A 15,353-nucleotide genomic window follows, 5' to 3' on the forward strand; every position below is an offset into this window, starting at 1 on the left:
ATTGATCAAGAACCTGGTTCAGGGCAGGGAAGGCCTTCCTAAGGTTCCAGCCTGAGTCCTTGATTTGCCAAAATCTTAGAAACTTATTGTTTGTTGCATATGCAAAGCCCTTAACCAGACCTCCACCACCACCACCACCACCACCACCACCACCACCTGAAGGGACATTTAGAATAGAGGTCTGAGGTTGTAAGCAGTACTTTTTGTAGTAGCAAAGAACAGGAAACAAAACAGACTCCCATCAAATTGGGAATAGCTAAACAAATGGTGGTGCCTAAGTGAAATTGCTTTGCTATAAGAAATGAGGGATGTGAATATAATTGGAGTCTGTGGCATATCTTTCCACAGGGAGAAACTTAGGAACTTCCTTCCAAGAAAGTCATGACAATGTGAAATGGAAGCTCCTTGGAGAGAACATGCGTAATCATTCTGTAACTGCCGTTAGTAATTAAGTAGTCTACTAACAGTACTTAAGAGGAGCCTGTCTCAGTTGGCTGCATAGTCAAAACTGGGGGCATTGAGTCAGCTTTGGTCTGGACTCTTCACCTCATTCTCTAGCAACGCTCTTGGGTGAATCTCATGGATTCCTTGATTCATGGCATCCAGGGAGACACAATGCTGTAAGGTCATGGGGTTCTCTGAAGAAAGGACCTCAGTCCTTGGCCTCTACAATATTCTTTTCCATTTTAGGTAAAGGGGTTGTAACCTCCAATCTTGTGAGTTTCAAAAGGTCAAGAGAGTACTCCAACATTCTAGAATTGTAGCAAGTGTAGCACTGATGCCCCACGGAGCAAGAAATGACCTTTTCTGAACTAAGGCCAATGGAAGCTAAGACAAGACTCATCCAGCACTCATGCCTTATCTGGATGTGAACTTGATGGAACCAACATTATATAGGAACTGAGCTAAGTTTATATCCCTAAGGTATTTTTTTTGCACATGAAGCTGCAAATCTATTATATACAACTTGTTATTCCTTTTAAATATATAATAAAGTTAACACGTAACTTTCTTTTTTTTAGCTTTTCCCCCTCTATCCCCCCACCCTAGAGATGGCTTCCATTGACACAAATGTGTGTGTTTATGTAAAATCACATATTTCTATTTCTTGGTTCTTTCTCTGGGTGTAGATAGTGTCTTCCTTCCTAGGTCTTTGTTGTTAATTTGCGTATTTATAATAGTCTTAAGTTACTAAGAGGAAATGTCCATACATTCATTCTTGCTAGATCTTTGAAGTCAATATGCCTTTGTGAAAACTAATTCATGTTAAGTGGTCAAAGAGACCTGGGGCGCTGGTCACTGTTGTCTATGTGGAGGAAACACTGGGATCTCAAGCCAATGGCAATAAAGAAGAGAAATCCATAAAACTCTCAATGTAACCTAGAAGCCAGAGGGGCAGATGTAGTAGACCTGGCTCTAGGAAAGTGGACCAGAGCATACTCGCTATGTGAAGAATACAGCAAAACATGGGAATACCTAAAGTAACTGATGAAAAGTGAATTAATCTCTTGGCTGTGGCCAAACAGAAAAAAAACAATATCCTTCTTCTATATGACTTTCATGTACTTGGAAACAACCATCATCTACAAACCTTCAGAATCATTGTTTCTATGTTTCCTCAGCTTAGCTCAATTAAACAAATTACAAATATTAGAGAGGAAGAGACCTTATAAAAATCCTTTGAGTCCAACACTTTTGTTTTACTGATAAGGAAATTGAAGCCCAGGAAAGTGTTGTGATCTTGCCCAAGATCTCACAGAAAGTTTTTTGTTTGTTTATTTAGTTTTTTATATTCTATGACATTATATGGGTCCAACTTATTAGAAAGTTAGCTAACACCTTTAAAATATGCCACAGAAGGTATAGCAATTGTCCTGAAAATGTTTTTTATCATAATTGAAGTTTAGTTTATTAAAAATAAATTTAAAGGAAAGTGTCCGTGGTTGTCATCCATATTTAATGGGATAGAGAAGAGTTATCTGCCACCGAGAGTTGTGTGTGTGTGTGTGTGTGTGTGTGTGTGTGTGTGTGCATGTGTGTGTGTGTGTGTGTGTGTGTGTGTGTTTCCAGAACTGGGAAGGAGTTAAGTTAGGGAGGCATGGGTACATTTGGAAAGAGAGATTAGCACTGTTTGGGCAAGGGGAGTATCAGATGCCAGGTCCTTTGAGGTAGTTGTGGGAGCTGATGAGAAAGGGAGAGAAAGAATGGAAGGAAGCTGGAAAGAATGAAAGGGACTGAGTTTTCTTTTTTTTTTTCATCTTCAAGTAGAAAATCATAGGACTCCAGGTTGGCTGAAGAAGATTATAAATAAATCACTCAGAGGAAAACAGTGGTAATAAAGGTGGAAGTAAAGTTGGAGACAAATGAGTAATGAAGTTTGAAGGGAGTTGGACAGAGTCAAAGGAAGGTCAGAGATTCTATCCCTCCCATATCACACTGGCATCTCCCCAAAGGGGGAGAACCAAATATATTCAGAAGTAATACAGTTATTTTTGCCACACTTGTTACTTTCATTACTGACAATGTGCAGGTCACTCCACAGATCTTCCAGTGTTAGAAATAATATCCCATGTTTCCATAGCACTTTAAGATTTACAGTGCTCTTCATACAAGTCAATGAAGTAGGTAATGTAACCATAATTAAGCCCATTTCAAATGTTTGTGTCTGGATAAATTACTCAATCAAAAAGTATTTATTAATTACCTACTATATTCTAGGCACTATGCCAGGCTCTGGAGACACAAGTAAGTCTAGGTAGTTCTTAGGTTCAGTCAGGGAAAATAATTGGGCAGAAGGCAAGGTTCCAAGGACCTTAGAGAAAAGTGGTAGGGTAGATTGCCACCACCCAAGAGGGCAATGGGTTCAAAAATCAGAGTGGGGTGGAGCTCTGGGATTCTTCCAGAAGATGTAGGAAGGGGAGGAGTTAACAACTAGCTAACAGTGGGTATCCTGTGTCTGGTGGGAACTGGGCAACGGGGCAATGAAAGTTGGAAGTAAAGTATGTATAGGAAACAGCTCAACAAATTGTGGTGCCTGGATATAATGGAATATTGCTGTACCATAAGAGATGATGAGTGTAAATAATTCAGAGATGTATAGGGAGATTAGATCTATATTCCAAAGAGATCAAAGAAAGAACAGTTCTTTGCTGCTACAAAAACATATGCTATAAATATTTTGGTATATATGGGTACCAATATACCATTCTACCAACAATGCATTAATATGCCTGTTTTCCCACAGTGTCTATAATATTTGTACAAAAAAGTACAAAAATATACTTAGCATTTCTTTTTGTAATGGCAAAGAACTGGATAGTAAAGGGAGTACCCCAAGAGTTGAAGGATGACTGCACAAATTATAGTATATGAACATAATAGAATATTATTGTGCCATAAGAAATGATAAAATGGACAGTGTTAGAGAAACTTGGAAATCCTAGTGTTGAGTGAAGCTAAGCTGAAATAAGAGAATGATACATGCAATGACTACAACATAAATTAAAACAACTGCAAAGAAACTCAACATGGAGTAATTATAATGAGAAGAAATGAGAAAATGTACCTGCCTCCTTTTTTTTGAAGATATGGGGGACTATGGGTGTGAGACATTGCATAATTCTGTCAGACAGGTGATATGTTGATTTGTTTTACTGAACTGCTTGTTGATAGTAGTAATAATAATAACTTGGATCTACATATAACTTTTAAAATGTAATTTAACTGTTTTTAATGAAAAAAAACTATCCTTTCTCCTTCTCCCTTCCTCCTCTCCAATGAAACAAAAGAAAATCAAAACCCTTATAACAAATATACAGTGATGCAAAACAAATTCCCTCACTGACCATCTCCCGAAAAATTATGTTTCATTCTGTAACCTGACTCCATCACCTCTCTGTCAAGAGGCAGGTAGTGCGTTTCATCATTGGTCCTCTGGAATTAGCCATTGCATGCATCAGAGTTTTTAAATCTTTCAAAGTTCTTTGCCTTTGCAATGTTGTTATGGTTCTCCTGGTTCTACTCAATTCACACTGCACCAGTTCAAACAAGTAAATCCAGGCTTCTCTAAAACCATCCTTTTATCATTTCTTACAACAGACATTTTTGTATAGATGGGTACCAATACACAATTCTACCAACAGTGCATTAATGTACCTGTTTTCCCACAATGCCTACAATATTTGTCCTTTTTCTGTTTTGTCAACTTTATCAGTCTGATGGGTACATAGTAGAATCTCAGAGTTGTTTTAATTTATATTTCTCTCATTATTAGTGATTTGGAAGATTTTTCATATGGCTATGGGTAGGTTGAATTTCACATAAAGGCAAATTTAAGTAATTGAAGAAATATTAATTGCTCACAAGTAGGCAAAATAATATAAGAAAAATGACAATCCTACCGAAATTTATTTATTTAGTATAATACCAATCAAACCACCAAAGGATTACTTTAAAGAGCTAAAATAATAACAATAATAATAAATAATAGCAATATTCATCTGGAAGAACAAAGATCTCAAGAGAAATAATTTTTAAGAGATAGGAAGAAAAATACCAGGTATCAAACTATCCTGCAAAGCCATAATAATCAAATTAAGTTGGTACTCATTAAAAAACAGATTGACCAATGAATGGAACAAAATTAGTATACCACACACAAAAGCAAACAATAGCCCCGTGTCTGATAAACCCAAAGTCTCCAGTTGGTGGGAAGGTAGTGAGAGGAAAATTACTATTCAGCAAAATCTGTTGGGAAAACTAGAAACAATCTGAGAGAAATTAGGTCAACATCTCACACCAAATGCTAAGTTGAGCTTCAAATGGATACATGAGTTAGACAGATAGGGTGACAGACATAAACAAATTAGAGGAAGATATTAACTTTCAGATCTATGGATAGGGGAACAGTTTATGACCAAACAAGGGATAAAGAACATCAAATATACAATTTTTACTAGATAAAATTAATTTTTTAACCCAAACAAAATCAATGCAGATAAAATTAAAAGCAAAGCAGGTAGTTGGGGTGAGAGCAGGGGATCTTTACAGCAAGTTTCTCTGACGAATTCTCATATCGAGATATATAAAGAAATGATCTGAATTTATAAGACTAAGAGCCATTTGATAAGTGGTCAAAGGATATGAAAAGGCAGTTTTCTAAGGAAGAAATCAAAGCTATCAATAGCCATACATAATACTTTTAAAAGGCTTATAAAGTGCTTCATATACTTCCTTTCACTGATTCCTCACAACAGGGTTGTAAGACAAGTGCTATCATTATGCCCTTTTTATAGTTGAGGAAACTGGAGTTTTGAGAACCACCATCACAGAGCCAGTATATAAGGCAGGATTTGCTGAATTACAATATTAACATGTGGAAAAGATACCCAGTGCAATCCATATCCAAAAGTAATCCACACTAAATATGCTTGACAAATGATCATCTCTACTTGAACTCCAAAGAAAGTAACCCACTGCCTCTTAGGGCAGCCAACTCTACTATTGAACTACTCTAATGGTTAAGAAGATTTTTTTGCCCTAAAGTCAAACCTACATTTGCCTCTATGACTTATATCTATTATTCCTGACTCCAATGACCTTTCCACTGCACCTTGCTTCCCTTCAGGCAAAGAGAAGACACATGATGGACTGAGATGGTGGATACTAGATGACCAAGTTGTGCTAATTACAGTGAGAAACTTGCGTGGCTGCATAAGGGTTAACAGTCACCAAAGGAATATGTAAAATAACCCTTAAGATATTTCTATACTTTGTTCCAAAGACTAGGGCCAGCTGAAGAAAATACTTTTGTACAGAGTATAGTACCCATCACATGGCAAAGGGTCATACTTGCTTAAGTAACATACTCATTTATGGTTTTTCAGATGAGATCAATTACATAATATAAGGGAAGCATTTTGCAAACCCTAAAATGTTACATGGAGTTTGCTATTGTCGATGTTGTTATTTCAATAACCTTTTGAGTTAAACACAGGTAGCTAGGTGGCAAAGTAGATAGAGCACTGGGCTTGGAATCAGGAAGACTCATCTTCATGAGTTCAAGTCCAGCCTCAGATCCTTATTAACTGTGTGACCTGGGGCAAGTTACTTAACTTATATATGCCTCAGTTTCCTCATCTGTAAAATGAGTTGGAGAAGGAAATGGCAAACCACTCCAGGATCTTTGCTAAGAAAATCCCTGAGGGGTCATGAAGAGTCAGACACAACTCAAAAAATGACTGAGCTGCAACAAAAAATTTGCCTGAAACAGGTAATTATTCTTTGTGTGAATGCAGGCAGGAGTTGAGCGCTCTTTGAAAAGCATTCCAAAAAGGGCTACAAGTTGTCCCTGCTTCAGAAAGGGCCCTTCTCCCTCTACATAGTCCTGTTCTCTCTTCAAAGCACCCAATTTAAAAAAAAATACTGTTTCTATAAAACTGAGAGCAGACTATTATTCAGATGAATAGCAGCTATGTGATTAGAAACACAGTTAAGTGTTCCAACATAGGATTTTGCTCATGTATTTCTTTATATTAAAAAAGCACAACACTTGTCTGTTTTTTAAGCGACTTCTCAATCTTGATAAGGACAGTGTAAGACTTAGTCATCTTGAGATAAATTATTATTGCATTTTTAAATTATGATTTGTCTTTAAACATGCCATACCTGTACACTGCAGCTGCTTTGGGGAACTTAGATTTTCCATAGAAGACACCAACCTGACAATAGCGGGGCTCATTGTAGCTCACACAGGGGAAGATGCTTAACTTAAGACACCCAGAGAAGGGAAAACAAGGGATGAGGAGTGTAGATTTCAAGCTGGAAGGGGCCTTAGAGGCCATCTATTCAATCTCCTTCATTTTATAGAAAACTGAGAGCTAGAAGGGGAACAAAGATTCTTTGGGATTATTTTCACCCAGAGACAGGATTTAACTTGATCTCCAAAAGAACATGACCAACCTTTAATTTGGCCAATGCAGGGGGACTCCCAGGCATGCCGAGCTGTGGGTGAAATGATCTTGAGCCCACAGTAAGAAGGACAACAAAGTAGCTTGGGAACAGGGTAAGAGAGCTTAGTGTTTTATAGGGAGGGATGGGATTGTCCTCCATTGTGCCTAATTGATTTACTCGCTTTAACATCCTTATTCAGTAAGGCCCGATTAGCGCTAGACAGTTAACAATTTCCATTAAAGAAGATTCCAGATATGAAGATTCCAGATATGGAGTTTCCAGAAATGGAGAAAGAAAAGGAAATATAGACAGAAGAAGGAGATTATTTAAAAGAAGAATGGCTAGACCCCTGCAAACCCCGACAGTTTTCAGACTACCACTCATACTTTATCTAGAATGTTAATATAATGATAGATTATAGTGTGTGTGATTGAAACAGACATATAGTTCAGAAGACCACAGATCTAGAGGTCTAAGAGGCCTTAGTCCATCCCTTTTATTTTACAGGTAAGGAAGCTGAGGCTAAAGTCAGGTAAGTGACTTGCCCAACATCACACAGCTAATAAGCGTCTGGGACAAGATATGAACTTAGGTCTTCCTGACTCATGAGAAGCCTAAGTTTAGTCCACTATGTTATTCATCTACAACTTCTGTTTTCTACAGCAGTAGTGTCAAACTCAAAAAACCACAAATCAGTACATAAATATACCTGTGGCCACAGATTGACTTAGTTTTAAAATGTAATATTATCACTTTTATGGCATTTTTATTTGTTTTGTTAAATATTTCCCAATTGCATTTTAATCTGGTTCCTGCAGCATTCCAGAATATGTGTTTGACATTGGAGTGTGTGTCTGGCCTCAGAGGTGTGTCTGATGCCTCTGGCCTACAGGACATTTTTAAACAATTTATTTACATCCAAGCCTCATTTTCCTCATAGAAGGTATCACTGCAGGCTACACCAGGGACTGGTATCTTTTAAAACCTAGTCACTTGCAGAACTTACCCAGAACTGAGGAGGGACATGGATCCCAGCACTGCAAAGACTTTTATATCAGACTCCATTTACCACAAAAGACAATGGAGCAGATCATTGTGGGAAAATGGTGAAATAAGGCAGGGAATTACCTGACACTCTCAAATTCCCCTTCTAATAACTTAAAATAATGTCTCAAATTGAACTTTAGAGGGCAGATATAATAAAAAAAAGTTGGGGTAAAGCAGTTATCCAGCCTAAGACAACTTAGGAGGACATTAGGAAAGACCTGACCTACCACTGCTCCTGACAAGGAGTAAAATGCAGAGACTACACATCAACAAACAGCAAGCCTTAGGGGTAACTGTATCAATGGCAGCCAAGCATCAGAAACTTTCACCCCACATATGGGAAGGAGAGGGAGTCAAGGAAATCAGGGGAAGTTTGGAGGGGCTGTCTGTAAGTACTGGACGTGGGGCCCAGGCACTTGGACCAGGCATTGTCCCAGGCTGAGGCTACAGAAGGAAGCAGGCCCTGCTCTGGTCATTTGCAGAAGAGTGGAGTACCTGTTTTGGTTCCAGGGCAGACGGATGAACTGACATTTGGGCAGAACAGAGGCTGGTGGTGCATTTCCAGGACCATGGTGAGCAAGAATATTTAGTGGTGCTGGTTGCCTTAGTTGTGCCTCAGGGTTGGAGAGGAGGTCACTCAGAAACCAAGGCATGAGCCAGAGGAGTAGAGACCACAGCTCATAGAGAAGCTCAGGGTTCAAACTAAAAAGAAAACAATGAAGTCAAAACAGCTACTTGTAAAGCCAACGTATAAATGGATTTTTCCATAAAATGATAAGAAACATCTACCTAAAACTAAAAGAAAGCATTATCTATAATAGCAATAAGCTAGAAGCCTTCCCATTAAAATCAGGAGTGAAACAAGGATGCTCATCATCACCAATATTGTTCAATATTGTACTAGAAATGTTAGCAATAGCACTAAGAGAAGGAAAAAATTGAAGGAAACAGAATGGGCATTGAGGAAATAGAGCTATCTCTTTTCGCAGATGATATGAGGGTGTACTTGGAAAATCCTAGAGATTCAACTAAAAAATAGTTGAAACAATTAATGAGTTTAGCAAAGTAGTAGGTATAAAACAAACCCACAAAAATCATCAGCATTTCTATATATCACCAAAAAAGCCCTGCAAGAAGAGACGGTAAGAATTATTTCGCTTAAAATAATAGACAACATAAAATATCTGTGAATATACCTGCCAAGACAAACCAGGAACTATACAAACATCGCTTCTTATACAAATAAAGTCAAATTTAAATAATTGGAGAAATGCTAATTGTTCATGGGTGGGCTGAGCCAATATAATAAAAATGGTAATTCTACCTAAATTGATTTACTTATTCAGTACCACCCCAGTTAAACTACCAAAAAATTATTCTATTGAGCTAGAAAATGTCATAACAAAATTCATTTGGAAGAACAAAAGGTCAAGAATATAAAGTGAAATTAATGAAAAAATGTTAAAGAGAGAGGTCTAGCAATTCTAGACCTTAAACCATATTATAAGGCAGTAATTACCTGGTACTGACTATCTATCTGGTACTTTCTAAGAAATAGAGTAGTGGATCAGAGGAATAGAGTAGGCATACAATATACAGCAGTAAATGATTATAGTAACCTTATGTTTGATAAATGTAAAAATCTAAGCTTTTGGGTTAAGAATTCACTATTTGGAAAAATTTCTGGGAAAGCTGAAAATCAATCTGGCAGAAACTAAGCATAGGTCAATATCTTACACCATTTACAAAGATAAGGTCAAAATACATAAATGACCTAGACATAAAAGAAGATATCATAAGTAAATTAGAAGAGTATAGGATATATTACCTATCAGATTTATGGATAGGAGAAGAATTTATGAGTAAACAAGAAAGAGAGTTTTGTGGGATGTAAAATGGATGATTTTGATTACATTAAATTAAAAGGGTTTAGTACAAACAAAACCAATGTAGCTAAGATTAGAAGAGAAGCAGAAAATAGGGAGTGAAGGGGAATTTTACAGACAGTTCCTTGGATAAAGGCCTCATATCACAAATATATAGAGAACTGAGTCAAATTTATAAGAATATGAGTCATTGCCCAATGGAAAGTCAAAGGATATGAACAGGTCGTTTTTGGAAGAAGAAGTCAAAGTTACATATAATCATATGAAAAATGCTCTAAATCATTATTGATTAAAGAAATGCAAATTAAAACAATTGCGAAGTGCCACCTCACACAAATTGGCTGACGCAACAGAAAAGGAAAATGACAAATGCTGAAGGAGATAGCGGAGAGAATGGAACGCTAATGCACTGTTGGTGGAATTATGAATTGATCCAACCATTTTGAAGAACAATTTGACCCCACAATACCGCTATTAGATCTGTTTCCCAAGGTGACCAGGAAAAATGGAAAATAGCCTATATGTTCTACAATATTTATAGCAGCTCTCTTTGTGGTGGCAAAGAACTGGAAATTGAGGGGATGCCCATTGATTAGGGAATGGCTGAATAAGGTGTGGTATATGATTGTGATGGAATAACTACTGTGCTATAAGTAATGACAAGCTTGCTGATTTTAGAAAAACATGGAAAGACTTACATGAAATAGTAAAGAGTGAAATGAGCTGAACCAAGAGAACACTGTATACAGTAACAGCAATATTGTTCAAAGATTGGAATGACTAGCCTATTCTGAATGATATGAATATTCAAATCAACTATGAAGGACTTATGAAAAAAAGCACCATCTATCTCCAGAGAAAGAACTGATATATAGAAGTATGTATTCTATGGTTCTCTCTCTCTCTCTGTCTGCATATGTGTGTATGTATACACACATATATACACATACTTATATACATATATACATATATATACATATACACATATATACATACATATACATACATATATATGTATATATATCAAATTTTGGCCAATGTGGGGCTGGAAGGAAGGGAAAAAGACAAATCAGAACTCAAAATGTAACAATAATTAATTTTTTGAAAGACGATGGAGCACCTACATTTGGACTGTGGCATCTGATGCGTTCAGAGAAACAGAAATTGCACTGCAAAACAAAACAAAGGTGAGAAGACCAACTAGAAAGATATAGAAGCATGCATGGAGAACATTTGCTGGAGGTGACATCATTTAAAGGGTTCTGGGAGGTTGAGCAATCTATGTGAAGGAAAGGAAGATACCAAAGGCATAGAAAAATTTCAGACTTTATTACCAAAAAAAGGCAACTAAGGAAGCATCAATTACTACCAACTCCATATACCTATTTCCCACTTATATTCAATTTTATGAGAATAATGTATGCATATATATACACATGTGTATGTATTGTGGGAGCATATGTATGTACAAGTGTCTGTTTACACACATGCATATATACATATGCATGTATGTATGTATATATATATATATATATATTATGGCAACCTTGTTGAGGATATTAGAAGGGAACAGGAAGGTTTTCAGAAGCAAACTTCCCAATTAATCACATCTTTACCATCAGAAAGTTAGCCCAAAGATATAGAAAATACTAGACCTCATTGTGCTTATTGCGTGTCTTGACTATAGAAAAAGGCTTTGATACAGCAGAGATAAACACTACCTTAAAAGTTTTCCTTCAACGAAGTGTCACTCATGTATATATCAAAATTACACAAGATTCCTTGAAAGATAGTATCATGGAGATAACCTTATTCCAATAATACTCTAGACAGTGATATCAAGCAAGAGATAAGAAAGGAAGACATGCTTACCAAAGTTATTCACCACCGACAGAGAACATCCAGTCCAAGTCAAAAAAGAATTCACATGGATGATGAGGTCTTCCAGATACTCCTGTTTGCAGATGATATTGTGCTGATTACATCAATCCCTGGCACACTGAAGAGCCTCCTAAATGAGATCTATAATCACTCTTCAGAGTTTAACCTAACTATCCATGGAAGAAAAATGAAGTGGATTAAAAATGAAAGAAAGATTTAAAAAGCATTAGGCATTTACTATGTGCTGAGGACCAAGGACACGAATACAAAAGTGAAGATAGTCTCTGTCCTCTAGACAATATGTATCATAGAGTGGTGGCCAAGAAAGAGCACAGTGATACTGAAAATTATAGGGAAGGTGAAAGGTGCTATAAGGGTATAAATTAAGACGTCTCATCCAGGAATGCATTAGCTTCCAATGGAGTTGAATGTCCATCCTATAGATCATGTTGGTGGAGGGAGGGGGCAGGGCACTTGTAGCAAGTGCTAGGTCTAGAGTCAGGAAAAACTGAATTCAAATCTAGCCTCAGACACTACTGTGGGACCCTGGGCAAGTCACTTAACCATTGTCTGCCTCAGTTTCCCCAGCAGTAAAATTAGGATAATAATAGCACCTACCTCACTGAGTTGTACTGAGAATCAAATGGAATAATATTTTTAAAGCTTTTGGCAAAGTATATAGCACAAAGTAGGTGTTTAATAAATGCTTATTCTCTTCCATCTCATAAACATGTGTATGCACACACATAAATATGTGTGTGTATATATATATATGTTTGTATGTGTATATGTTTGTGTATATTTATGTATACATATACACGTATGTGGGGGCACAGAATTGAACAGGAGGAAGAGAGGGGATTTGACTGCCCCTGGAAACCTTCAAAGTTCTTTTAATGACCCCAATCTTCTCTCTAAAGAGAAAACCCACCTTTTAAATAGTAATATCCTTCTAGTGACGCTGCATGGTTAAGAGTTATAGGACACTGTGGTTTCAGAAAAATTGAAATAGTGGCTTATCTAAATGGTAATGGAGACACAATAACCAAGGAACTGCATAGGTGAAGTGATGTAAAGCTTGTCATCTATATGAGTAAAGAAGAAAGCGGGCTGCACCCAAAGTGAGAGTTAGGGATGGCCCACACGCTCCCTTAGTCTCATAATGTCAGGGGCAAACCAGGAAGGTCTCACCACATGGATGGATCCTCTAAGGACATGGAAAAGAGTTACACAGGATGGCAGCCATGGATGGTTCCTGATCTTCATGGCTGCAGATATAATTGACATCAATTAGACCACAATCCATTCTTAATACTATTTGAGTACATTTTTAGATATTTGAAAAGGAAGATTTCACCCCTTTAAGAAATATTTTGTAGAAATCCAGAGTTCCCAAACCCATAACAGCTAAGAATTACCAGGCTAATTAAAGGATAATCTTTAACTATTCAATATGAAATACAGTACCTTTTATACTGGAAGAGTAATTGGCTTGGTTGCCAGGGGAATGTTCTCCTAATTAGAAGAGAAACCATGAGCTACCCTGTAACCTCCTGATTATGTGTAAATAAAGGACTGGGTATCTGGCAAGGATATTCTTTTGGCTGTACATGCAAACAAAACTGATAGGAGAAAAAAAAAAGGTCTCGTTGCAAAAGAAAAAGAGAGGGATGACGAGAAATGAGAGGAGAAAGCACTCAAAGAAAAATAAGGCCCTCAAGAATAATTAATACTTGCCTTTGATAAAGTTATTGGCAAACTAGTTAACCACTTTTTTGACTCCTGAAGCAAGGAGCTTAGTTTTAAAACTACAAATTATGCCAACAGGAGTATAGAGCAGAAGGCTTCTGATCCTAAGAAGAAATTTTGGATGAATGAAGGAAAAAAAAGTAGTAATTGATAACAATTGGAACAAAGTAGTTAACTTGTACCTAGGTGTTTAAATTTCTTTAAAACTTTTTCTATATTGCATACTTAACACTTAGAGATCATTCGAAGTAATAGCACAGTGAACTACAGTTAAGTAATTTAAAGAAAACATAGAATCAACTGGGTTTCTTGCTCATCTACACTTTTTCAACTATCCTTCCTTACAGAAAGCCTAAGTGGTCTATAATCAAATCCAAGGCAATAACATTGAACTTGGTGACAACTAGCCAAATTTCAGTCTTTGTGCCTAGGAGGATATAATTGATCTCCATAAGGCTCTACTTACAAACTCATACCTAGTTAGTGATAGCATTTGTTGTTGTTTAGTCATTTTCAGCCATGTTGTAAGGGCAACCACCCTGGCACACCCAGGATGGCTGCTAGTGCAGGTTCCTTTATCTGCTTTACTAGGAAAGACAGCTGTCTCAGGAGTCAACAATCTTCTTTAATTAAACAAAAAAATACAGAGAAGAGAAATAAAGACCAACAGACAGGGCTTTGCTGACTGAATCAAAGCAAAACTGTTATACATACATACATACATTATATATATATATATATATATATATATATATATATATACACTTTACATCCACTACTGGATCAAGAGAGCCTTTACCTCTGAGGAGTCAGGAAGCTCTGAACCACTCAGAGTCTCAACTAGCGAATCATAGCATGTTTCTCATAAGTGAGCCCCCAAAGCAAAAACTCACCTCTCAGAATATATACTCTTTCAGCTAATAGGTTCAATGCCTAATTAGAAATTAATGAAAGGTATGTGTCTTCCTACAAGCAAGCAAACTTCCCTTAATGGGCTCCACATGAGGTCTCTTGGTGGGAGGGGAAGATCTTATTCCCCATTAACCTTACACATGTCTGACTACTCATGACCCCATTTGGGGTTTTCTTGGCAAAGATGCAGCTCATTTTATAGATGAGGAAACTGAGGCAAATAGAGGTTAAGTAACTTGCCCAGGGTCATACAGCTAGTATGTTTCTGAGGAGAGATTTAACTCAGGAATATGAGTCTTCCTGACTCCAGGCCTGGCACCCTATCCACTTTGCCACTGACCTGCCCCAGTTAGAGATAGACTACCTTACATTAACCTTGATCTCCATGATAGAGTACACGGTTGTTTCCTCCCGTTGTAGAGATAGAGAGCAGTTGGACAGTATCCCATTCTCCCCTCTTCCCTTTATCATTTTATCAATACAAAATCACCTTCTACTCTTCTCTAGTATCCCAGTGCTTTCAACCTTTCCTCATAGGTCTTATTTTTCAGCCCTTTGTCAGTAAGTCTATCAACAAGCATTATGGAGCTAAGTGCCTAACAAACAGAAACAAAAAGACAGCCTCTGCCCTCTAAGAGTTTACATTCTAATAGGGGAAGATAACACACAAAAGGGAGGGAAAAGAAAGGGAAAGTAGAAAACTGGGGTGGGGGGGGAAGTATTTGGTGAAGGGGCATGGTAGAGAAAATCCTGTGGAGATGAGTCCAGGTCCACATTGCAGCCTGGGAAGGGAAGCAGAAACCTTTGGTCTGGATCTCCTCCTTAAATTGGAGGTTCTGGGAGAAACCAGAGCATCAGAAGGTGAGGCCTTAGGAGCAAAGAGTACTTCCAATGTGAGAAGTATTCCAGGGGTAGAAAGTCATGTGG

This window comes from Trichosurus vulpecula, chromosome 2 (assembly GCF_011100635.1).
Source record: "Trichosurus vulpecula isolate mTriVul1 chromosome 2, mTriVul1.pri, whole genome shotgun sequence".
NCBI classification, from domain to species: Eukaryota; Metazoa; Chordata; class Mammalia; order Diprotodontia; family Phalangeridae; genus Trichosurus; species Trichosurus vulpecula.